The sequence below is a fragment of the Stomoxys calcitrans genome, chromosome 2 (genome assembly GCF_963082655.1).
Source record: "Stomoxys calcitrans chromosome 2, idStoCalc2.1, whole genome shotgun sequence".
Lineage (NCBI taxonomy): Eukaryota > Metazoa > Arthropoda > Insecta > Diptera > Muscidae > Stomoxys > Stomoxys calcitrans.
This window is the reverse complement of record NC_081553.1, coordinates 35674063-35700197: the sequence shown is the minus strand read 5'-3', so window position 1 is coordinate 35700197 and position 26135 is coordinate 35674063. Positions and strand designations below refer to the sequence as shown.

The 26135-nt window shown below is 39.4% G+C and overlaps 1 protein-coding gene across 1 annotated transcript in view; it reads right to left on the bottom strand.

The window, feature by feature from the left end:
• Nucleotides 1-19974: 19974 nt before the first annotated feature.
• LOC106080989 (alpha-2C adrenergic receptor) overlaps nt 19975-26135 on the bottom strand; it is a 595036-nt gene continuing 588875 nt past the window's right edge. Inside the window, exon 4 of the mRNA XM_059363991.1 lies at nt 19975-20756. The gene's annotated coding sequence lies outside the window, so the exon portion shown is untranslated. The remainder of the gene's footprint in view (nt 20757-26135) is intronic.

Genomic DNA, 26135 nt, shown 5'->3' with positions numbered 1-26135 from the left:
ATGTTGGAAGTGATATCAAAACACTATGCGTAAAATTTCAGTCAAATTGGATGAGAATTGCGCCCTCTAGAGGCTCAAGAAGTCAAGTCCCAAGATCGGTTTATATGGCAGTTATATCAGGTTATGAACCAATTTGAACCATACCTCGCACAGTTGTTGGAAGTGATCTCAAAACACTATGTGCCAAATTTAAGTCAAATTGGATGAGAATTGCGCCCTCTAGAGGCTCAAGAAGTCAAGACCCAAGATCGGTTTATATGGCAGCTATATCAGGTTATGAACCGATTTCAACCATACTTCGCACAGTTGTTGGAAGTGATATCAAAACACCACGTGCAAAATTTCAGTCAAATTGGATGAGAATAGCGTCCTCTAGAGGCTCAAGAAGTCAAGACCCAGATCGGACCGATTTGGCCCATTTACAATCCCAACCAACCTACAACCTACCAATAAGTAGAAGTAGTTAGACGCATATTTCGAGGTGTAACAAACAGAATGACGAAATTAGTATACCCCCATCCTATGCTGGAGGGTATAATAATATTCAGTCTCGGTGGAGTAGGTGTGTGGCAGGGGGTTCAAATGTTGTGATATACCACATTTGACAGATGACCAGGATTGAATTTTGCGGCCGATTGTCGAGGCAAACCGCAACAGAGATATTTTGTGAAAACCAAACACCCACATTTTGTTTGTAGTATTTGAAAGATTTACAATTGGGTGTTAAAAACTGGCACCGCATGACATCTTAAATGACAAATGGCCAAACAAGACTTCACACTCAAGTAGGCAGGACATTGACTGTCATTTAAAATAGAAGAAGAAGAAGAGGAAGAAAAATTCATTTAAGGCAAATCTTTTGGTTTACGAAAATATAATGCTTTAATGGGTCATCCATGAAATTATTTTTTGAGGTGGGCTTGGTCAGAGTGTCCTGCACAGAATATTTAAAATAAAATCTTGAGCATGAATGAAAGGACAAAGAGAATTATTAACATGGAAAAGGTACAGCATATTCATAAGATACTCGTATTTTCGAAACTATTCCCTCTCTAATGCCTTTGGCTTATTATTCATACAGAGCCAATCTAAAGGCATTATAATGTCAAAGACAAGCATTTGTTAAATATGCAAAATTATTGCATGATTTATGTGAGCTCTACAACTCGTTGCACTTTTAATGTGTTTTTCTCTTCATGGTTTTTTTTTCTCATCAACATTCTAGTATTACTCAGCAATTTTATATTCACACTTCCTTTTTATACCCTACACCATAGGATGGGGGTATACTGATTTCGTCACTCTGTTTGTAACACCTCGATATATGCGTCTAATAGCCCATAAAGGATATATATTTTTAATCCTCATGACATTTTATGTCGATCTAGCCATGTCCGTCCGTCTGTCCATCCGTCTGTCCGTCCGTCTGTCCGTCCGTCTGTCCGTCCGTCTGTCCGTCCGTCTGTCCGTCCGTCTGTCTGTCCGTCTGTCCGTCCGTCCGTCTGTCCATCCGTCTGTCTGTCCGTCCGTCTGTCCGTCCGTCTGTCCGTCCGTCTGTCCGTCCGTCTGTCCGTCCGTCTGTCCGTCCGTCTGTCCGTCCGTCTGTCCGTCCGTCTGTCCGTCCGTCTGTCCGTCCGTCTGTCCGTCCGTCTGTCCGTCCGTCTGTCCGTCCGTCTGTCTATCCGTCCGTCTGTCCGTCCGTCTGTCCGTCCGTCTGTCCGTCCGTCTGTCCGTCCGTCTGTCCGTCCGTCTGTCCGTCCGTCTGTCTGTCCGTCCGTCCGTCTGTCTGTCAAAAGTCTGCTAACTATCGAAGGAGTAAAGCTAGCGGCTTAAAATTTTGCACAAATACTTTTTATTAGTGTAGGTCGGTTTGGATTGTAAATGGCCATATCGGTCCATGTTTTGATATAGCTGCCATATAAACTGATCTTATGTCTTGACTTTTTGACCCACTAGAGGGCGCAATTTTGGTCAGATTTGTTTGAAATTTTGCATGAGGTGTTTTATTATGACTTCCAATACCTGTGCTAAGTATGGGGCAAGTGGGTATATAACCTGTTATAGCTGCGATATAAACCGATCTTGGGTCTTGACTTCTTGAGCCTCTAGGGGGCGCAATTTTTGTCCGATTTGATTGAAAGTTTGCACGTAGTGTTTTGCAATGACTTCCAATAACTGTGCTAAGTAGGGGCCAAATGGGTATATAACCTGATATAGCTGGCATATAAACCGATCTTAGATCTTGACTTCTTGAGCCGATAGAGGGCGCAATTTTCGTCCGATTTGATTGAAAGTTTGCACGTGGTGTTTTGTTATGACTTTCAACAACTATGCTAAGTATGATTCATATCGATTCATTACCTGATATAGCTATCATATAAACCGATCTTGGATCTTGACTTCTTGAGCCTCTAGGGGGCGCAAAGTTCGTCCGAATTAATTTAAATTTTGCATAAGGTGGTTTGTTATGACTTCCAATAACTGTGCTAAGTATGGGGCGAGGGGGTATATAACCTGTTATAGCTGCCATTTAAACCGATCTTGGATTTTGATTTCTTGAGACTCTAGGGGACGCAATTCTCATCCGATTTGATTGAAATTTTGCACGTGGTGTTTTGGTATCACTTTCAATCACTGTGCTAAGTATGGTCCACATCGGTCTATAGCCTAATATAGCTGCCATATAAACCGAACTGGTGTCTTGACTTCTTGAGCCGCTAGAGGGCGCAATTTTCGTCCGAATTGATAGAAATTTTGCATGAGGTGTTTTATTATGACTTCCAATAACTGCGCTAAGTATGGTTCAAATCGGTTTATAACCTGATATAGCTGCCATATAAACCGATCATGGATCTTGACTTCTTGAGCCACTAGGGGGCGCAATTTTCAACCGATTTGATTGAGATTTTGCACGTGGTGTTTTAGTATCACTTCCAATAACTATGCTAAGTATGGTTCATATCGCTTCATAACCTAATATAGCTGCCATATAAACCGATCTGGGGTCTTGACTTCTTGAGCCTCTAGGGGGCGCAATTTTCGACCGATTTGATTGAAAGATTGCACGTGGTGTTTTGGTGTCACTTCCAACAACTATGCTGAGTACGGTTCATATCGGTTCATAACCTGATATAGCTGCCATATAAACCGATCTTGGATCTTGACTTCTTGAGCCTCTAGGGGGCGCAATTTTCGTCCGATTTGATTGATAGTTTGCACGCGGTGTTTTGGTATCACTTCCAATAACTGTGCTAAGTATGGTTCATACCGGTTCATAACCTGATATAGCTGCTGTATAAACCGATCTTGCGTCTTGACTTCTTGAGCCTGTAGGGGACGCGATTTTCGTCCAATTTGACAGAAATTTTTATTGTGGTGTTTTGTTATGACTTCCAACAACTGTGCTAAGTATGGCGCAAATCGGTTTATAACCTGGTATAGCTGCCATATAAACCGATCTTGGGTCTTGACCTCTTGAGCCTCTAGGGGGCCCAATTTTTGCCCGATTTGATTGAAATTTTGCACGAGGTGTTTTGTTATGACTTCCAATAACTGTGCCAAGTATGGTGCAAATCGTTGCATAACCTGATATAGCTGCCATATAAACCGATTATGGGTCTTGACTTCTTGAGCCGTTAGGGGGCGCAATTTTCGCCCGATTTGATTGAGGGTTTGCACGTGGTGTTTTGGTACCACTTCCAACAACAATGCTAAATATGGTTGATATTGGTTCATAACCTGATATAGCTGCCATATAAACCGATCTTGGGTCTTGACTTCTTGAGCCTCTAGAGGGCGCAATTCTCATCCGATTTGGCAGAAATTTTGTACAACGGCTTCTCTCATGATCTTCAATATACGTGTCTAATATGGTCTGAATCGATCAAAAGCTTGATACAGCTCCCATATAAACCTATCTCCCGATTTTGGTTTTTGGACCCCTACAAGGCGCAATTCGTATTCGAATGAACTGAAATATTACACAATGACTTCCACAATATTCAGCATTCATTTATGGTCCGAAACGGACTATAACTTGATATAGCTCCAATGGCATAACAGTTCTTATTCATTATTCTTTGTTTTCCTAAAAAGAGATGCCGCGCAAAGAACTCGACAAATGCCATCCATGGCGGAGGGTATATAAGATTCTGCCCGGCCAAACTTAGCACGCTCTTACTTGTTTCTTGTATGTTATATACAGATGATATATGTATGTATGTATGCATGCACTTCTGTTTTTTGATATGCAAATATTTATTTTTCTAGTCTCCTTCTTTGTTGCTGTTTATTTGTTTATTTATGTTGACCAGTCAACGTTTTTTGCTCTTTCACATATTTTTCAGCTAATTTGCAAATTTCAAAATCCTCCTTCACACATAGTATTTTTGTTTTTGTTTTTTTTTTTTTTGTTTGTTATCCACCCCAAGTTGGCTAATTCATGTACTGCTTTAGAGATACGAGCATATGGAACAAGGAGCATACGTAAAAGAATACCCACACATATAAACAACGAATTATGCAAAAGTATTTTATGACTTTTACAGCAGAGGGATTCGGAATTGAAAATGTTAAACTTAATGGAACACGATAGTCAATTCACAAGTAAAAGGGTGCTAAGTTCGGCCGCGCCGAATCTTGGTGGTCGGTTCCCCACCATGGATTCTGCTATAAATTTATAGAGAATAAATTTTTTTGAAGGGCTTAAATTTATTCTACACACCAAACTTCTGCCACACCAGCAAAAATTAAAGCTTCTACGAACCGAACAAGGATATTCGAGAGACCGGTTTATATGGGAGCTATGCCAGGTTATAGACTGATTTAGACCATACTTGGCACAGTTGTTAGACGTCGTAACAGAATCAAAAATGCAAATTTTTCCCATGAACATTCCATTACGGAACAGAGGCAAACTTCTCACATATCACCGAATGCTGTCCGACTAAAGCTGAAGCTCAATCATAAGGGGTCTCCTTTTTATAGCCAAGTCCGACGAACGGCGTGCCCAGTGCGACATCTCTTTTGAGAAGAAGTTCTTATATAACATGGTACCTCCCAAATGTCGCCAGCATTAGGAGGGGATAACCACCGGTGATTTTTTTTTATGATGGTCTCGCCAGGATTCGAGCAAAGGCGTTCAGCGTTATATGTGGACATTTTAGTCTCTGCGCTACGGTGGCATAGCAGTATACCGACTGAAAACAACAAAGGCAGCCAAAACGACTGTGAAGCCGACCAATAAACCACATTTTTAAGGAAATAGAAAATACGTACTTTAAATATAACTGGGTCTCGCCATACATAAAACCAGTAAGGAAGGGCAAAAGTCGAGTGGTGCCGGCTGTATAATACCCTACACCTACCATATAAGTACAATGTAGGAGCTATATCCAATTCTGAACCAATGTTGAGGGACTTGGGCGGATGTTTTCGAATGGGTTATTAAACAATCCGTATCAAATTTTGAGCAAATATTTTCAAACTATAATAACCACGGTTCGAAAATTACCCAAAATCTGACTAACGTATATATGGGAGCTATGTCTAGTTCTAAATCGAGTTCGAGAAAACTTCTCAGATAATGTGGTAGTTGCCGGGGATAGTGTTGTGCAAACTTTTGGCAAGATTGATCCAAAAATGCATTTGCAATGGCTCTTGGAGTGGAAATTGGGCGATATACATATATGTCAGCTATATTTAAACCTGAGCCGATTTATATGAAATTCACCAGAAATCTCGAGAGTAATAAGAAAATCCTTCCTGCCAAATTTCGAGAGAATCGGTTGACAAATGAGCACTTTCGTGCAATATTTCTCAAAATCGGACGAACATATATATGGGAGCTATATGTAAATCTGAACCGATTTCGAGCAAACTTCCCAGACATTTTAGTAGTCGTCGGTAAAACCGTTGTGCAAAATTTTGGTAAGATTGGTCGATAAATGTGCATTCTGTGACTCTAAAAGTTAAAATCGGGCGATATATATACATGAGAGCTATATCTGAATCTGAATCGATTTCTATGAAATTCACCAGTAATGTCGAGAGCCAGGAGAAAATCCCTCGTGCCAAATTACGAGATAATCGGTTAACAAATGAGAACTTTATTGCAATATTTCTCAAAATCGGACTATGATATATGTGGGAGCTAAATCTAAATCTGAACCGATTTCGAGCAAACTTCCCAGACATTTTAGTAGTCGTCGGTAAAAGCGTTGTGCAAAATTTTGGTAAGATTGGTCGATAAATGTGCATTCTGTGACTCTAAAAGTTAAAATCGGGCGATATATATAAATAATACATGAGAGCTATATCTAAATCTGAACAGATTTCCATGAAATTCACCAGTAATATCGACAGTCGTAAAAAAATCCACCCTGTCAAATTTCGAGAGAATCGGTTAACAAATGACCATTTTATTGCATTATTACTGAAAACGAACGGACGAACATATATATGGGAGCTATATGTAAATCTGAACCGATTTATATGAAATTCACCAGAAATCTCGGGAGTAATAAGAAAATTCTTCCTGCCAAATTTCGAGAGAATCGGTTGACAAATGAGCACTTTTGTGCAATATTTCTCAAAATCGGACGAACATATATATGGGAGTTATATGTTAATCTGAACCGATTTCGACCAAATTTAATGGGCATTGTGGAAGTCGTCGAAGACAGCGTTGTACAAAATTTTGGGAAGATTGGTCAATAAATGCATTTGCAGTGGCTCTTGGAGTTAAGATCGGGCGATATATATACATGAGAGCTATATCTGAATCTGAATCGATTTCTATGAAATTCACCAGTAATGTCGCAATGAGCCAGGAGAAAATCCCTCGTGCCAAATTACGAGATAATCGGTTAACAAATGAGAACTTTATTGCAATATTTCTCAAAATCGGACTATGATATATGTGGGAGCTAAATCTAAATCTGAACCGATTTCGAGCAAACTTCCCAGACATTTTAGTAGTCGTCGGTAAAACCGTTGTGCAAAATTTTGGTAAGATTGGTCGATAAATGTGCATTCTGTGACTCTAAAAGTTAAAATCGGGCGATATATATACATGAGAGCTATATCTAAATCTGAACAGATTTCCATGAAATTCACCAGTAATATCGACAGTGGTAAAAAAATCCACCCTGTCAAATTTCGAGAGAATCGGTTAACAAATGACCATTTTATTGCATTATTACTGAAAATCGGACGAACATGTATATGGGAGCTATATGTAAATCTGAGCCGATTTATATGAAATTCACCAGAAATCTCGAGAGTAATAAGAAAATCCTTTCTGCCAAATTTCGAGAGAATCGGTTGACAAATGAGCACTTTTGTGCAATATTTTTCAAAATCGGACGAACATATATATATGGGAGCTATATGTAAATCTGAACCGATTTTGACCAAAGTTAATGGGCATTGTGGAAGTCATTGAGGACAGCGTTGTACAAAATTTTGGGAAGATTGGTCAATAAATGCGCTTGCATTGGCTCTAGGAGTAAAAATCGGGCGATATATATATATGAGAGCTATACCTAAATCTGAACCGATTTCCATGAAATTTACCATTAATGTCGAGAGTCAAGAGAAAATCCGTCCTGCTAAATTTTAAAAGAATCGGCATATAAATGACCATTTTATAGCATTATTACTGCAAATCGGACAAACATATATATGGAAGCTATATCCAAATCTGAACCGATTTTTTTCCAATTTCAATAGGCTTCGTCTCTAGGCCGAAAAACATGCCTGTACCAAATTTGAAGATGATCGGATGGAAATTGCGACCTGTACTTTGTACACAAATAATCAATGACAGACAGACGGACAGACGGACATAGCTAAATCGAATCAGAAAGTGATTCTGAGTCGACCCGTATACTTTTCAATGGGTCTATCTCTTATCCTTGTGGGTGTTACAAACAAAGATCTTAATTCAATGACCCATTGACTGTAAAGATAAGACATGTAAAAGTACGTGATATAGTAGCATGGGGCTCATAAAAACGAAAGTTGCTTCATTTCAGTTTCAGGCAAACGTTCTTGTTTTTCCCATATATATGACGTTTTTAAACTTGCTGTTGTTGTTATTGTTTTGTTTTCATTTTGAAAAAAAAAACTCATACGGCTATGGGTATGCATAATTTTACATAAAACTCAAACAAAAATTATTACATTTGTATTTTTATGACTTTGGTACTTTATTAAAAAGTATCTCATACAGGTTCCCAAACATCCACACACACACACACACACTTACACTTAGCCATATACTAAGCAAAATCTTCGCATGCTGTATTCATGTCCATTACTCTCCCAGCAGCCAGCAAGCAGGCAACACAAATGAAGGCGCATAAAACCAACATCAACAGCCAACACAGAGAAAGGACGATGTTAAGCCATAAGTAACTACTTTATGATTCAGCACAACTGTAAATGTAGTGCTGGCAGGATTTCGACGCAAATAGGGAGAGTAGGGAAATCTTGCCGCCCATTTTAAGATGCTCCACTGAATGGGTGTTATCGCTTGCTAACTCAAGAAATCTAAGTGAATAACGATGGCAACCCAAAATGAAATGGGAATGGAATGCAAAAATCTCATAAAGCACATTTAGATATAAATATGGATGGATGGACGTTTGTAAAATGAACTTCCCAAGGAGGAGAAAAAAAAGGACAACTACAACAACAACAACAGCATATAAATAAAGGCAAGACACCAAATGCAAATAATACCTATTCACTTTGGAATACAAAACGGCAACAAAACATCATTTCATTTGCATTTTTTCTTTTTGCTTTGGGCGCGAAATGGGCGTACTAGCGTGAGTGGCCAGGTGCTCAGGTATTTGAAATGTTGTTAATGGCCAAATATCTGGGAACAAACGAGCAGGGGCGTGGTGCTGAAGAGAAGGGAAGGCAAACTTCTATAGGAAAACTTCAATTCAGTCTAGCTGAATTGGGTTTTCTATGGGAAAACTACAATTCAGCCTAGCTGAATTGGGTTTTGTATAGGAAAACTTCAATTCAGCCTGGCTTAATTGGGTTTTCTATAAGAAAACTTCAATTCAGCCTGGCTGAATTGGGTTTTCTATAGGAAAACTTCAATTCAGCCTGGCTGAATTGGGTTTTCTATAGGAAAACTTCAATTCAGCCTGGCTTAATTGGGTTTTCTATAAGAAAACTTCAATTCAGCCTGGCTGAATTGGGTTTTCTATAGAAAAACTTCAATTCAGCCTGGCTGAATATGGGTTTTCTATAGGAAAATTTCATTGAATTGGGTTTTCTATAGGAAAACATCAATTCAGCCTAGCTGAATTGGGTTTTCTATGGGAAAACTACAATTCAGCCCAGCTGAATTGGGTTTTTTATAGGAAAACTACAATTCAGCCTAGCTGAATTGGGTTTTCTATAGGAAAACTTCAATTCAGCCTGGCTGAATTGGGTTTTCTATAGGAAAACTTCAATTCAGCCTGGCTGAATTGGGTTTTCTATAGGAAAACTTCAATTCAGCCTGGCTGAATTGGGTTTTCTATAGGAAAACTTCAATTCAGCTTGGCTAAATTGGGTTTTCTATAGGAAAACTTCAATTCAGCCTGGCTGAATTGGGTTTTCTATAGGAAAACTTCTATTCAGCTGAATTGGGTTTTCTATAGGAAAACTTCAATTCAGCCTGGCTGAATTGGGTTTTCTATAGGAAAACTTCAATTCAGCCTGGCTGAATTGGGTTTTCTATAGGAAAACTTCAATTCAGCCTGGCTGAATTGGGTTTTCTATAGAAAAACTTCAAGTCAGCCTAGCTGAATTGGGTTTTCTATAGGAAAACTTCAATTCAGCCTGGCTGAATTGGGTTTTCTATAGGAAAACTTCAATTCAGCCTGGCTGAATTGGGTTTTCTATAGGAAAACTTCAATTCAGCCTGGCTGAATTGGGTTTTCTATAGGAAAACTTCAGTTCAGCCTGGCTGAATTGGGTTTTCTATAGGAAAACTTCAATTCAGCCTAGCTGAATTGCGTTTTCTATAGGAAAACTTCAATTCAGCCTGGCTGAATTTGGTTTTCTATAGGAAAACTTCAATTCAGCCTGGCTGAATTTGGTTTTCTATAGGAAAACTGCAATTCAGCCAGGCGCTATTGGGTTTCCTATAGGAAAACTTCAATTCAGCCAGGCTGTTTCCACGTCTCTGCCATGTTATGCAGTGGTTTTTCCTTCGAAAATTGCTTACAGCTACTTTTAACATAAAATTATTTGTTACTGGTTTTCGTTGTTGAGTTAGGAGCGTTGGTCCTTGTACATGGACACTGTTTATCCTCTAAATAGCTTTCTTTCTTATTTGGATGGTCATAGCCTTACCTCAACTTATTGCCATCATCACATACTCGTACTTAGAAAATCATAAAATTCAATTCAGCCTGGCTGAATTGGGTTTTCTATAGGAAAACGTCAATTCAGCCTAGCTGAATTGGGTTTTCTATAGGAAAACTTCAATTCAGCCTAGCTGAATTGGGTTTTCTATAGGAAAACTTCAATTCAGCCTAGCTGAATTGGGTTTTCTATAGGAAAACTTCAATTCAGCCTAGCTGAATTGGGTTTTCTAAAGGAAAACTTCAATTCAGCCTAGCTGAATTGGGTTTTCTATAGGAAAACTTCAATTCAGCCTAGCTGAATTGGGTTTTCTATAGGAAAACTTCAATTCAGCCTGGCTGTATTGGGTTTTCTATAGGAAAACTTCAATTCAGCCTGGCTGAATTGGGTTTTCTATAGGAAAACTTCAATTCAGCCTCGCTCAATTGGGTTTTCTATAGGAAAACTTCAATTTAGCCTGGCTGAATTGGGTTTTCTATAGGAAAACTTCAATTCAGCCTGGCTGAATTGGGTTTTCTATAGGAAAACTTCAATTCAGCCTGGCTGAACTGGGTTTTCTATAGAAAAACTTCAATTCAGCCTGGCTGAACTGGGTTTTCTATAGGAAAACTTCAATTCAGCCTGGCTGAATTTGGTTTTCTATAGGAAAACTTCAATTCAGCCTGGCTGAATTTGGTTTTCTATAGGAAAACTGCAATTCAGCCAGGCGCTATTGGGTTTCCTATAGGAAAACTTCAATTCAGCCAGGCTGTTTCCACGTCTCTGCCATGTTATGCAGTGGTTTTTCCTTCGAAAATTGCTTACAGCTACTTTTAACATAAAATTATTTGTTACTGGTTTTCGTTGTTGAGTTAGGAGCGTTGGTCCTTGTACATGGACACTGTTTATCCTCTAAATAGCTTTCTTTCTTATTTGGATGGTCAAAGCCTTACCTCAACCTATTGCCATCATCACATACTCGTACTTAGAAAATCATAAAATTAAATTTTTGCCACAAATGTACAAAGGACCACTTTTGTGTATGGCCAAAGTGTAAAAGAAAATTATGAGTAAGCAACTCCCATCCCCGCTGGCCAATTACAAAGACGCCTCCAAACATGAACTGAAGGAATTGCTTTGCACTTTCTTCAGTGCTTGTATTTTAAATTTTCTTGTAGTATTTTTTTTTTTTGGCTTTTATTTTGTTTAATGAAAATTTATGCTTGGATCTTCCCTCAACTCTGAGGAGAGGTGCTTTGTAGTTGCTGCCTTTTTATTTGGCAGCAGTTTATATACATGGACTGGCTGTATATTTCGGTGTACTTGATGTTTATATATTTTTCATAAAATATGAAGAAACATGTTAAGAGTAAAACAGCACAAAAGCTTAAAAAAGACCTGCAGACATGGGGACAGTGGGGTGAGAAAATCAAAAAATAGAAAATCTATGAAAATACATACCCCAATTTTTTAAGTTGCACCCACCTTTAGCTCGGTGCTGACTTTAAAAATAAAGCTAGGCTCCCTATCTTAAACATTTATAACTTTTGCTTCCTCTGGAATTTCAGGAAGTGCCTTTTTAATTTACCCTGGCTCTTGTTTTTTCGCAAATCTGGCCCTCTGTCCTATCCACCATCATATGTCATACAAGTTAGTATTTTGTTTTTCCCAACACCACCACCTTTGCCGTGTAAAATGTTTTGACAGAATCAGTAAAAGCAACAGAATAAGCGGAGCAAAGCCCCTTAAACAAAGTATGCAAATAAATTTTTGTTAGCGCAACGCCAGAAGAGAGAGAGAAAAAACAAGTAAAAGCGTGCTAAGTTCGGCCGTGACGAATCTTATATACCCTGCATCATGGATCGCATTTGTCGAGTTCTTTTCCCGGCATCTCTTCTTAGGCAAAAAAAAGGATAAAAGAAGAGATTTGCTCTGCTATTAGAGCGATATCAAGATATGGTCCGGTTTGGACCACAATTCAATTATATGTTGGAGACCTTTGGGGGCTTAAGAAGTAAAATGGAGAGATCGATTTATATGGGAGCTGTATCAGGCTATATATTCAGACCATAGTAAACACGAATGTTGATGGCCATGAGAGGATCCGTCGTATAAAAATTCATTCCAATCGGATAATAATTGCGCCCTCTAGAGGCTCAAGAAGTCAAGACCAAGATCGGTTTATATGGCAGCTATATCAGGTTATGGACCGATTTGAACCATACTTGGTGCAGTTGTTGAATATCGTAGCAAAACACGTCGTTCAAAATTTCATTCCAATCGGATAATAATTGCGCCCTCTAGAGGCTCAAGAAGTCAAGACCCAAGATTGGTTTATATGACAGCTATATCAGATTATGGACCGATTTGAACCATACTTGGCACAGTTGTTGGATATCATAAAAAAATACTTTGTGCAAAAATTCATTCAAATCGGATAATAATTGCGCCCTCTAGAGGCTCAAGAAGTCAAAACCCAAGATCGGTTTATATGACAGCTATATCAGGTTATAGACCGATTTGAATCATACTTGGTGCAGTTGTTGGATATCGCAAAAAAATACTTCTTGCAAAAATTCATTCAAATCGGATAATAGTTGCGTCCTCTAGAGGCTCAAGAAGTCAAGACCCAAGATCGGTTTATATGGCAGCTATATCAGGTTACAAACTGATTTGAATCATACTTGGCACAGTTGTTGGATGTCATAGCAAAACACGGTGTGCAAAATTTCATTCAATTTGGATAATAATTGCGCCCTCTAGAGCCTCAAGAAGTCAAGACCCAAGATCGGTTCATATGACAGCTATATCAGGTTATAAACCGATTTCAACCTTACTTAGCACACTTGTTGGATATCATAACAAAACACGTCGTGCAAAATTTCATTCAATTTGGATAATAATTGCGCCCTCTAGAGCCTAAAGAAGTCAAGACCCAAGATCGGTTTATATGACAGCTATATCAGGTTATGAATCGATTTGAACCTTACTTGGCACAGTTGTTGGATACCATAACAAAATACTTCGCGCAAAATTTCATTGCAATCGGATAAGAATTGCGCCCTCTAGAGGCTCAAGAAGTCAAAACCCAAGATCGGTTTATATGACAGCTATATCAGGTTATAGACCGATTTGAATCATACTTGGTGCAGTTGTTGGATATCGCAAAAAAATACTTCTTGCAAAAATTCATTCAAATCGGATAATAGTTGCGTCCTCTAGAGGCTCAAGAAGTCAAGACCCAAGATCGGTTTATATGGCAGCTATATCAGGTTACAAACCGATTTGAATCATACTTGGCACAGTTGTTGGATGTTATAGCAAAACACGGTGTGTTCAGTCCAATCGGACCAGAATTGCGCCCTCTAGAAGCTCAAGAAGTCAAGACCCAAGATCGTTCATATGGCTCCTATACCAGGATATGAACCGATTTGAACCATACTTAGCACATCAGTTGAAAGTCATAACAAAACACCTCATGCAAAATTTCGGTCACATCGGAGAATAATTGTGCCCTCTAGTGTCTCAAGAAGTCAAGTCCCCAGATCGGTTTATATGACAGCTATATCAGGTTATAGACCGATTTAAACCATACTTGGCACAGTTGTTGGATATCATAACAAAATAGTTCGCGCAAAATTTCGTTGCAATCGGATAAGAATTGCGCCCTCTAGAGGCTCAAGAAGTCAAGACCCAAGATAGGTTTACATGGCAGCTATATTAAAACATGGACCGATATGGCCCATTTACAATCCCAACCGACCTACACTTATAAGAAGTACTTGGGCGAAATTTCAAGCGGCTTTCTTTACTCCTTCGAAAGTTAGAGTGCTTTCGACAGACGGACGGACGGCCGGACGGACAGACGGACTGACGGACATGTCTAGATCGACATAAAATGTCACGACGATCAAGAAGATAATACTTTATGGGGTCTCAGACGAATATTTCGAGTAGTTACAAACAGAATGACGAAATTGGTATACCCCCATCCTATGGTGGAGGATATAAAAAGAAAAACAAAAAAAGGTTGGGAGGATTATTTTTCTTCCGGCTTTGTTTGCTTGTAAAGCGAATGTTAAGATGGTTATATATGCAGCGTTGATGGCTGGAAGGTATGTAGTCACTCCCCCTAGTCCTTTGCCATAGTCCCTTGGTGTGTGCTTTGGTTACCTTTGAAAGGATTTAAAATTACCAACTTTTCTTCGCCGATTTATTGAAAAATATGCCTGTTCTCAAAACAACATGGAAAAAAAAGACAACGAAAATGAAGGAAAAACAAAACTCAAAAAACAAGCTTAGAAATCCTTGTGTAGACACATTTAAGGTCTTAAGGAATGTTTTAAAAGAAAGTCAGTTAAAAAGTGTTCGCAAAGCTGTAGAAACATCAAATGTTGTATGTAAATTGAAATTAATTTTTTTCTTTGGCAGAGATTTACTTTGAAATATTCGTTGGAGTTGTTTGAATATGAAATATGCGTTTACCTATAAAGGCGAGTAATTTGTTGTTTCATGGAGAAAATCAAAATAGATTAAACTAAGTTTAGTTATACACAATCGCGTCTTGAGTTATGATAGAAAGATTCGGTGAATTCTATGGAAGGTACGGAGTAAAATAGGGAATGCTGTAAATAAAGTAACGAATGTTATCGACTTTAACTAGGCAAAGTCCGGGTCAAAGACTTCGACTTCAACTTGGCTAAGTCTGGCTCAAAGTCCTTAGTTCTTCATCATTTCAGACGTGAATACAGATTTTCCGGTGATTTTTGTGTGTCTGAGTTTTAATTTCCCGCGTTTCCCACATGAACTGTTAAAAATTGGGTTTCTGACCAGTAACCAGATGTCAGTTTCCCTTTCATTTCTCTAAGGAGCAGCGAGGAGTCTTTTCTCTTATCAATGAGTGTTGGGCAATACAAGTTTTACCTCCATGATTATGGACCTATAGTCTAGTCCGAATGGCTTACCGTTGAGCGGCACCTTATAGTAGACATTTTGAACATACCCACCAAAAACTAAACCTGAATTTTGAGCAGCTTTGCAATGCTGATGATGCTGATGCCTCAAATTCACTAGTGAAATTATAAGGCAATGTCCCACTTGAATGCGCTTACACTATGTATGCATTTCATCGCATTTGGAAGCACAAAATAAACAAATAAAAAGGCATTATGTTTGGCCGGGTCCAAATTTGAAAACCCACCAACTCGGGTATATACTTAAACCATAATTTATTGCGAATGCAAATTTTGCCCATGAATATCCCACTAAGGAACAGGGGCAAACTTCTCACATATCCATGAGTGAAGTCCGATTCAAGTTTAAGCTCAATGATAAGGGGCCTCCTTTTTATAGCCGAGTCCGAACGGCGTGCCACAGTGCGACAGCTCTTTGGAGAGAAGTTTTACATGGATTAGTACCTCAAAAATGTTGCCAGAATTAGGAGGAGAAAACCACCGTTGACAATCTTTTTTCTGATGGTCTCGCCGGGATTTGAACCAAGGCGTTCAGCGTCATAGGCGGACATGCAAACTTCTGCGCCACGGTGGCCTTATTATAAGGCATAATTTATGCCCTCCTTGAAGAAGGGCCTAATATAAATGCGTCTTTTATGGGCCCAAAACCATCAATCGAGAGCTCGGTCTATATGACAGCTATATCCAAATCTAGACCGATCTGGTCCAAATTGAAGAAGGATGTCCAAGAGCTTAACAGAACCCACTGTCCCAAATTCCGGCGAAATCAGACAATAAATGTGCCTTTTATGGGCCCAAGGCCTTCAATCGAGGGATAGGTCTATATGGCAGTTATATCCAAATCTGGACCGATCTAGGCCAAATTGAAGAAGACAAGTAAGACAACTTACTGTCCCAAATTTCGGCGACATCGGACAATAAATGCCCCTTTTATAGGCCCAAAACCTCGAATCGAGGGATAGGTCTATATGGCAGCTATATCCAAATCTAGGCCGATCTAGTCCAAAAAGGATGCCCAAAGCCTAACACAACTCACTGTCTCAAATTTCGGCGACATCGGAAAATAAATGCGCCTTTTACGGGCCCAAAACCTTAAATCGAGAAATCGGTCTATATGGCAGCTATATCCAAATCTGAACCGATTTGGGCCAAATTGGCGATTGATATCAAAGGGCCTGACAAAACTCACTGTCCCAAATTTCAGCAAAATCGGATAATAAATGTGGCTTTTATGGGCATAAGACCCTAAATCGGAGGATCGGTCTATATGGCAGCTATATCCAAATCTGGACCGATCTGGGCCAAATTGGCGATTGATATCGAAGGGCCTGACAAAACTCACTGCCTCAAATTTCGGCGACATCGGAAAATAAATGCGCCAATGGATCGGTTTATATGGGGACTATATAAAAATGTTGAACCGATAAGGCCTATTTTTAATACCCACCAATCTACATCAAATAAAAGTATCTGTGCAATATTTCCAGTTGCTAGCTTCATTTGTTCGAACGCTATCGTGATTTGGACAGACGGACTGACGGACATGGCTAGATCGGCTTAGAATGTCTAGACTATCACGAATATATATTCTTTATAGGGTCGCAGATCAATATTTCGATGAATAACTAGTATACCCCTTATTCTATGGTGGTGTTTATAAAAAGATACCGGGCAAATAACTTGACAAATGCAATCCACGGTGGAGGGTACATAAAATTCGGCCCGGCGTTCAGCGTCATGGGTGGCCATAGCTTTTCATGTCTTTAAAAAAAGTCAGTAAAAGATCTACTCCCCAATACCTGTCATTTGACAACCAGAAGCTCTTGGCCCTAAAAATTATCAGCATCGTAAAATATCATCATCAAATATCATTTTTTTTGAACCCCACATTAACATTGGTCTACAAATTGGATATCAAATTCATTTTCTAATCTCAAATACCTTTCATTTAAGAGGTATGGGCCCTAAAAACAGTCAATAGCGAGCTCCACTCTCTTTAAGACCCAAATTGGCATGGTGAGAAAATACATCCTATTTGGGGGTGGTTATGATGGTGGGACGTCCCCTAGGCAGTTGGTCCCGAATGTTGATATCAGATTCATGGTCTACTCCCAAATACCTTTCATTTGAGCCCCATTTTTCCATAGTCGGCAAACATGTCCGGTTTGGGGGTATTTTGGGGGAAGGGACGTCCGATCAGTGACTCGGCTTTTAAAATTTATATCAGATTCGTGTTCTTTTCTAAAAAACCTCTTATTTGAGCCTCATATTGCAATGGTCAGCAAATAATTCCTATTTGGGTGGTGTTATGGGGGTGGGATGGCCCCATAGACACTTTTCCCGAACATTGATATCAGATTCGTGCTTTACTTCCAAAGACCTTTCACTTGAGCCCCATATTGCTATGGTCGTAAATTTGTCCTTTTTGGGGGATGTTTTCGGGAATGGGCGGACCCCAAACACTTGGTCCCACATCTGGATATCAGATTCGTATTCTACACTCAAATACCTTATATTTAAGCCCCATATTGCGATGGTCAGTAAATAAGTCCTGTTTGGGGGGTGTTTTGGGTAAGGGGTGGACCCCCAGAAACTTGGTCCCACATTTGGATATCAGATTCGTATTTTACTCGCAAATACCTTTCATTGGAGGCCACCGCAGCTCAGAGGTTAGCATATCCGCCTATGACGCTGCACGCTTGGGTTCGAATGCTGGCGAGACCATCAGAAAAAGTTTTCAGCGGTGGCTTTCCCCTCCTAATGCTGGCAACATTTCTGAGGTAATATGCCCTGTTAAACTTCTCTCCAAAGAGGTATCGCACTGCGGCTTGCCGTTCGGATTCGGCTATAAAAAGGAGGCCCCTTATCATTGAGCTTAAACTTGAATCGGACTGCACTCATTGATAGATGAGAAGTTTGCCCCTGTTCCTTAGTGGAATGGTCATGGGCAAAATTTGCATTTGCATTTACCTTTCATTTGAGTCCCATATTGCCATGGTCGGTAAATATGTCCGATTAAGGGTTGTTTTGGGGGTTGGCGTTGTCCGCCTAACACTTGGTTCGACAATTGGACATCAGATACGTTTTTTTTTTATCTTAAATAACTTTCATTTGAGTCCCATATTGACGTGATTGGTCTAAATATGTTTGGTAGGTTTTAGGGTGGGGCGGCCCTCCTAGGTACCCCATCCGAAATTTGAATACCAATTTTTTATTTTCAGGGTACTATATGAGAGCACACAAAATTTCGCTTAAATCGCACCATCCATCTCCACCCAGATCTGGCGTTTCTGAAAATTTGTGTTAAGGGGAGGGTCCGCCACCCCTTCAGATATCCAAAAGTCTAGTACCCTATTTTCACCATCTGTGAAAATTTCAAGAAAATCGGTTCAGCCGATTTTGAGTCTATAAGGAACACGCAAAGAATCAAACAAACCTACAAACAAATACAAATTGATTTTTATACCCTCCACCATAGGAGGGGGGTATACTAATTTCGTCATTCAGTTTGTAACACCTCGATCTAGCCATGTCCGTCCGTCCGTCTGTCTGTCGAAAGCACGCTAACTTTCGAAGGAGTAAAGCTAGCCGCTTGAAATTTTCCACAAATACTTTTTTTTAGTGTAGGTCAGATGGGATTGTAAATGGGCCAAATCGGCCCACGTATTGATAAAGCTGCCATACAAACCGATCTTGGGTCTTGACTTCTTGAGCCTCTAGAGGGCGCAATTGTCGTTCGATTTTATTGAAATTTTCCACGTAGTGTTTTGCTAGCACTTTCAACAGCTACGCTATGTATGGTTTAAATCGGTCCATGTTTTGATATAGCTGTCATATAAACCGATCTTGGGTCTTGACTTCTTGAGCCAATAGGTCGCGCAATTCTCATCCGATTTGGCTGAAATGTTGCATAAGGTGTTTTGTTATGACTTCCAATAACTATGCTACGTATGGCGTAAATCGGTACATAACCTGATATAGCTGCCATATAAACGGATCTGGGAACTTGACTTCTTGAGCCTCTAGAGGGCGCAATTCTCCTCCGATTTGGCAGAAATTTTGTGCAACGGCTTCTCTCATGATCTTCAACATATGAGTCTAGTATGGTCTGAATCGATCAATAGCTTGATACAGCTCCCATATAAACCTATCTCCCGATTTTGCTTCTTAAGCCCCTAATTATTCGAATGAACTGAAATGTGATGTTGATACATGAGATGTTGATACATCTCGTCTACTACTCCTTAATATGATGTTCATGATAACACTACAGCTTAATATTACCAAATATTGTAAACAAAATTAAAGCATTTACCACATTCAACCACAAAATCAAAATCCCTGCTAAATAATTTAATTTCTAGTTAAAATTTCCATTAAAGCTCAAAGTTAACACACGCACGAAAATTTTAAATTTCCTTAATAAAAACGAAAACAAGGTGTTAATCGTAGGCGTTTTGATATAAACATTAAATTTGCGACGCCTCGCTCCCCCTTTTGTAATCATTAACATCAACGACATCGACATCAACATCATCATCATACTACAGCTACAGCCCCCTTTTTGGTATGATAACATGTGCTGTAATGGCTGTAACCGAATGTCATGTCCTTAGAAAACATTAAAGCGCCAAATACTTACCTTTATTTTTATTACAATCCACAACCCCTTTTGAATGCTAATCGATGTGAGTATGACGATGGATGGGAGTAAGACTGGAACGGCAAGTGCTTGGTGGAGCAGGGGGCGTTGTCAATGGTAATTAATTAATTTATGTTAATTTTCAAGTCGTGCCTTGGTGAGGCTGTCGATGTGTAACGGTTTCGTTGCGTTGCGTTGCCTTGACGCGTCGCAGGCTTCTGTGCCGCAGCCGCCAGCAGCAGTAATTGATGGTTTTTATTATTTTGCACTCACTGTCAGTTGGCCCAGCAAGACCTTGCTCATACAACACAAACACACTTTCTTCCTCGCTTTCACCCGCAGTCTGCTTCACCTTCAGTCTTTGTGATTGGTCTGGGTCTAGTTATGCGTCTGTGTTTAAGATGCTGCCTTTCACACCGATTTAGTTTTGCTTTGCTTGGCTTACTTCCAGGCAGGCTGTAAGTGTCTGGCTGTTAGGCTGATTTTGTTAAAGGATTTTTTGCTTCTTCTTCTTCTGCCGTTTGACTCGGTGACTTGCTGTGTGAGAGTTACTCTCACCCTCGACGCCCTCTGGAGTGCAATGAGGGATTGTCTTAATAAACGTTTTGACTTAATGGAATCATAATGAGCCACATATGTGGGTGGGCTGTAGTAGTGGTGGTGTGGGTGTGGATGTTGATGGTGCAACGCATACCACCATCAAATTCTAGGCAGTTGAGCAATTCAATTACTTTGCTTGGGTGTTTAGAGATTTTTCACTTTTTTACTTTGCACTGCTTTTAAATGGTCTGTGGGGAAGAGAGAGAGAGAGAGAGAGATAAGCAATGAGAGGGATTAAAATCATTAGTTCAGGAATTTCATATTGCGTTGATGTAAATAAATATTTTCATATCGTTACGTGAAAATAAATTATTTTACAAATAAAATAAATATTGACAAATATTTGAATGAAGGAATAAATTGCGCATTGCAAACGTTATTCATTTGAGCGACAGCTATTTGCATTTGTTTTGTTCCAGATGTACTCGCTTAGGGATTATTATTATTATTAAACTCTGAAATGAGAGTTATAGCATATACACTGGCCCCCAAAAGTATTCGTGCTCATGCATATTTATTTTTATGATCCCCAAAAACAACTCCTGAGAAAGGTTTTTTAATTACCAATTTAATACCCCTGATTTGTCATACAATTTACATATGCTTCCACATGCATCCCGTAGTTTGTACATTTCCATAAAACTCTTTTACAACGCTGACAACGGAGGTAGTTACACCTCCATATTGCTACCAGAAAAAGTATTCATACAAGTTGATTTTAGGGGAATCCCGCATGCATTGCAGCGCATAAAAGGGTGTGAAAACCAAAATATAATTGAAACAAATAGGAGCGTGCTAAGTTCGGCCGGGCCGAATCTACCCCCACCATGGAATAGACATTTGTCGAGTTCTATGCGCAGTATCTCTTCTTAGGCAAACAAAGAATATTGAATAAGAGATGTTGTGCTCTTGGAGCTATATCAAGTTATAGTCCCATTCGGACCATTAATGAATGCTGAACATTGTTGAAGTCATTGTGTAATATTTCAGTTCATTCGGATAAGAATTGCGCCTTGTAGGGGCCAAGAAGCTAAATCGGGAGATCGCTTTATATGGGAGCTGTATCAAGATATTGAACGATTCAGACCATATTAGACACGTATGTTGAAGGTCATGAGAGAAGCTGTTGTACAAAATTTCAGCCAAATCGGATGAAAATTGCGTCCTCTAGGGGCTCAAGAAGTCAAGATCCCAGATCGGCTTATATGGCAGCTATATCAAGTTATGGACCGATTTATACCATATTTAGCACAGCTATTGGAAGTCATAACAAAACACGTCATGCAAAATTTCTTCCAAATAGGATGTGAATTCTACCCTCTAGAGGCTCAAGAAGTCAAGATCCCAGATCGGTTTATATGGCAGCTATAGCAGGTTATGTACCGATTTGCGCCATACTTAGCACAGTTATTGGAAGTCATAACAGAACAGACACCGAAACACTACGTGCAATTTCAGTCAAATCGGACGAGAATTGCGCTCTGTAGAGGCTCAAGAAGTCAAGACCCAAGATCGGTTTATATGACAGCTATACCAGAGTAGGAACCGATTTGAATCATACTGTGCACAGTTGTTGGAACAGACACCAAAACACTACGTGCAAAATTTCAGTCAAATCGGACGAGAATTGCGCCCTCTAGAGGCTCAAAAAGTTAAGATTCAAGATCAGTTTATATGGCATCTATATCAAAACATGGACCGATCTGGCCCATTTACAATCCCAACCCAGCTATATATGGGGAGGTATTTTCGGGTGGATTGGATAACAAATTGGTTTTTTTTTGCTCTCAAGCATCGTTCATTTGAGCTCAATATTGTCGTGATTGGTGTACATAACCATTTGGCGGGTTTTGGGGGGCCCCCGAGGCCCCGTTTATTTAATACCCATATTGTGCCGATCGGTCCACTTTTGATTTTGGGTGGTGTTTTGGGTAACGGGGGAGGGTCCGCCCCCTTCCGAAATCAAGTAATTATAAAGCCTATTTCTCCTTCCTGACAATATTCGCAATCTACTTTCGAATATCTTTCATTTGATTCCCATATTGTCATGATAGTCCAAAAAACATATTTTATGGGGTTTTGGGGTTGGAGCGGCCCCGGTTACTTTTAATATGAAATTCGTATTCTACTTCTGAATTCTTTTCAGTTGAGTACCATATTGTCCCGATCGGTCCACTTTTATTTTTGGGCAGTAATTTTGGGTAATTTCTTAAAATTCTTTCTTGAAGGGGGACGGACCCTCCCTCCTTCCGATATCAAAAAATTATCTAGCCTATGTTTCCTTCCAGACCAACCTAAACAATCTGTGAAAATTTCAAGGTTTTTTGAGCCGTTTTTGAGTCTATACGGAACAAACAAACAAACACAAATTCAATTTTATGTATGAGAAGCAGAAGATATCAGATTATAGACCGTTTTGGACCGTACTTGGCACAGTTATTGGATGTCATAACAGAACACTTCGTGCTAAATTTCAGCCAAATTGGACAAAAATTGCGGCTTGTAAGGGCTAAAGAAGTCAAATCGGGAGATCGGTTTATATGGGAGCTATATTAGATTATAGACCGATTTGGACCAACACTACATGCAAAATTTCAACAAAATCAAACAAAAATTGCGGCTTTTGAGGGCTCAAGAAGTCAAATCGGTAGATCGGTTAAATGAAAGCTATAACAGGTTAAAACCCGATTTGGACCGTACTTGGCACAGTAGCTGCAAGTCATAACAGAACTCTATCCGAAAATTTTTAGCTAAATCAGACATAAATTGTAGCTTCGAGGTGTTCAAGAAGTCAAAACCGGGGATTGGTTTGTATGGGAACTGTATCCAAATCCGAACCGATATGGCTCATTTGCAATCCCCAAGGACCTACATCGATAAAAAGTAATCTATGTGTTCAACTGCTATTGTGATTTCGACAGATGGACAGACGGACATGGCTAGATCGACTCAGAGTGCCGAGACGATCAAGAATATATATATACTTTATGGGGTCTTCGATCAATATTTCGAGGTATTACAAAGGGAATGACTAAATTAGTATTGGGTATAACATTTGTTTTTGTTAATTGGGTGCAACTATTATACAAAGACAAACATGAGCCCAAAAGTAAACAAAATCAGTCTTGATGAGAGAGACATTTTATAAAAATTACACATTAACAGACGATAACAATTAATCGTATGACAAAGATATTCATAAAGCAGAGAACAGCATGAAACCCACAATTTGGCACTCAATAGCCACTTTGGCCAAAGCAATTGCCTGTTACGCATGCCACCTTAAAACAAAGTAAGCTACAAACACACGCACATATACAATAGAATGAGCGATGCCCGAACGTTTAAGTAATGTGTGCATGTGGAAATACGGGACAGTGAGTTAAGTTAAGCCCCTCCACATACTACTGCAATATGGCACAGATCGGTCCAGATTTGGATATAGCTGCCATATAGACCGATCTCTCGACTTAAGGTTTTGGACCCATAAAAGACGCATTTATTGTCCGATTTCGCCGAAATTTGGGACAGTGAGTTGTATTAGGCCCTTCAACATTCTTTTTCAATTTGGCCCAGATCGGTCCAGATTTGGGTATAGCTGCCATAAAGATCGATCTCTCGATTTAAGGTTTTGGAGCCATAAAGGGCGGATTTATTGTCCGATTTCGCCGAAATTTGGGACAGTGAGTTGTGTTAAGCCCCTCCACATACTTCTGCAATATGGCACAGATCGGTCCAGATTCGGATATAGCTGCCATATAGACCGATCTATCGATTTAAGGTCTTGCGCCCCTAGAAGGCGCATTTATTGTCCGATTTCGCCGAAATTCGGGACAGTGAGTTGTGTTAGGCCCCTCAACATTATTTTTCAATTTGGCTCAGATCGGTCCAGATTTGAATATAGCTGTCATATAGACCGATCTCTCAATTTAAGGTTTAGGGGCCATAAAAGCCATATTTATTATCCGATGTCGGCGAAATACGGGACAGTGAGTTAAGTTAAGCCCCTCCACATACTTCTGCAATATGGCACAGATCGGTCCAGGTTTGGGTATAGCTGCCATATAGACCGATCACTCGATTTAAGGTCTTGGGCCCATAAAAGAAGCATTTATTGTCCTATGCCGCCTAAATTTGGGACAGTGAGTTGTGTTAGGCTCTTCGACATCCGTGTCGTATATGGTTCAGATCGGTTTATTTTTAGATATAGCTGCTAAAAAGATCAATATTTTGTTATTCACAGTTGAACAATGACTTGTACTTGAACTTAACCCCTTCTTACTTGTTTGTTATTGAATGAGAATTGTTTTTATCAGGAACGTAAGTGCTGTTTGTCTCCGTCTGTTCAAAAGTGACAGACTTACTTTCATTGTCATACTAATCTAGTCATTCCGTTGGTAACACCTTGAATTATTTGTCTAAAACACCATAAAGTATATATTGGTTGCCCAAAAAGTAATTGCGGATTTTTCATATAGTTGGCGTTGACAAATTTTTTCACAGCTTGTGACTCTGTAATTGCATTCTTTCTTCTGTCAGTTATCAGCTATTACTTTTAGCTTGCTTTAGAAAAAAAGTGTAAAAAAGTATATTTGATTAAAGTTCATTCTAAGTTTTATTAAAAATGCATTTACTTTCTTTTAAAAAATCCGCAATTACTTTTTGGGCAACCCAATATATTATTGATCGTCTCGACGTTCTGAACCAATCTAGCCATGTCCGACCGTACATCTATCGAAACCACGATAGCAATCTACGGGTTCGATTGCTTCTTTAACTCTTAACCTCTTGGAATTTTGCATAGATAATTAATATTGCTGTAGGTCGTTGGAGATTACAAATGGGCCATATCGGTTCAGATTTAGTTATAGCTCCCATACAAACCGATCTCCCAATTTGACTCTTTGAGCCTCTGGAAGCCGCAATTTTTGTCTGACTTGGCTGAGATTTTGCATGTAGTGTTCCGTTATGACTTCAACGGCGCCAAGTACGGTCCGAGTCGGTCTATAAGCTGATATAGCTCCCATAGAAACCGTTTTCCCGATTTGACTTCTTGAGTTCTTACAAGCTGCAATTTTTGTCCGATTTGACTGAAATTTCGCTCGCAGTGTTTTAATGTGAATTCCAACAACTTTACCAAATATAATACAAATCACTCTTTAACCAGATATTGCTCCCATGTAAACCGGTCTCTCGATCATCTTTATTCGGTTCCAAGAATCTCTAATTTCTACTCGTTTGGTTTGGTATGTAGAATAAAATTATTCCCTTCTTATGTATAAATTTTTTTTCAGATTCCATGGTGGTGGGTTCCCATGGGATTCGGCCTAGCCCAACTTAGCACGCTTTTACTTGTTTTCTTTACCCCAGCCATTACAAAGCAGTCAACTTGATTTCAGCTCTCATAACTTTGAACTGTAGCTGTGTGTGTGTGTGTGTCTTCTATTCAGTTACGGTCAATGTGAGCCCTCGTGAGCATTGCTCAAAATATAAAATACGGCCACAATCATTTTATGCTCTTTAGCGAAAACACTTACACTAGCTCAACGAATTTAATGTTTTAGTCG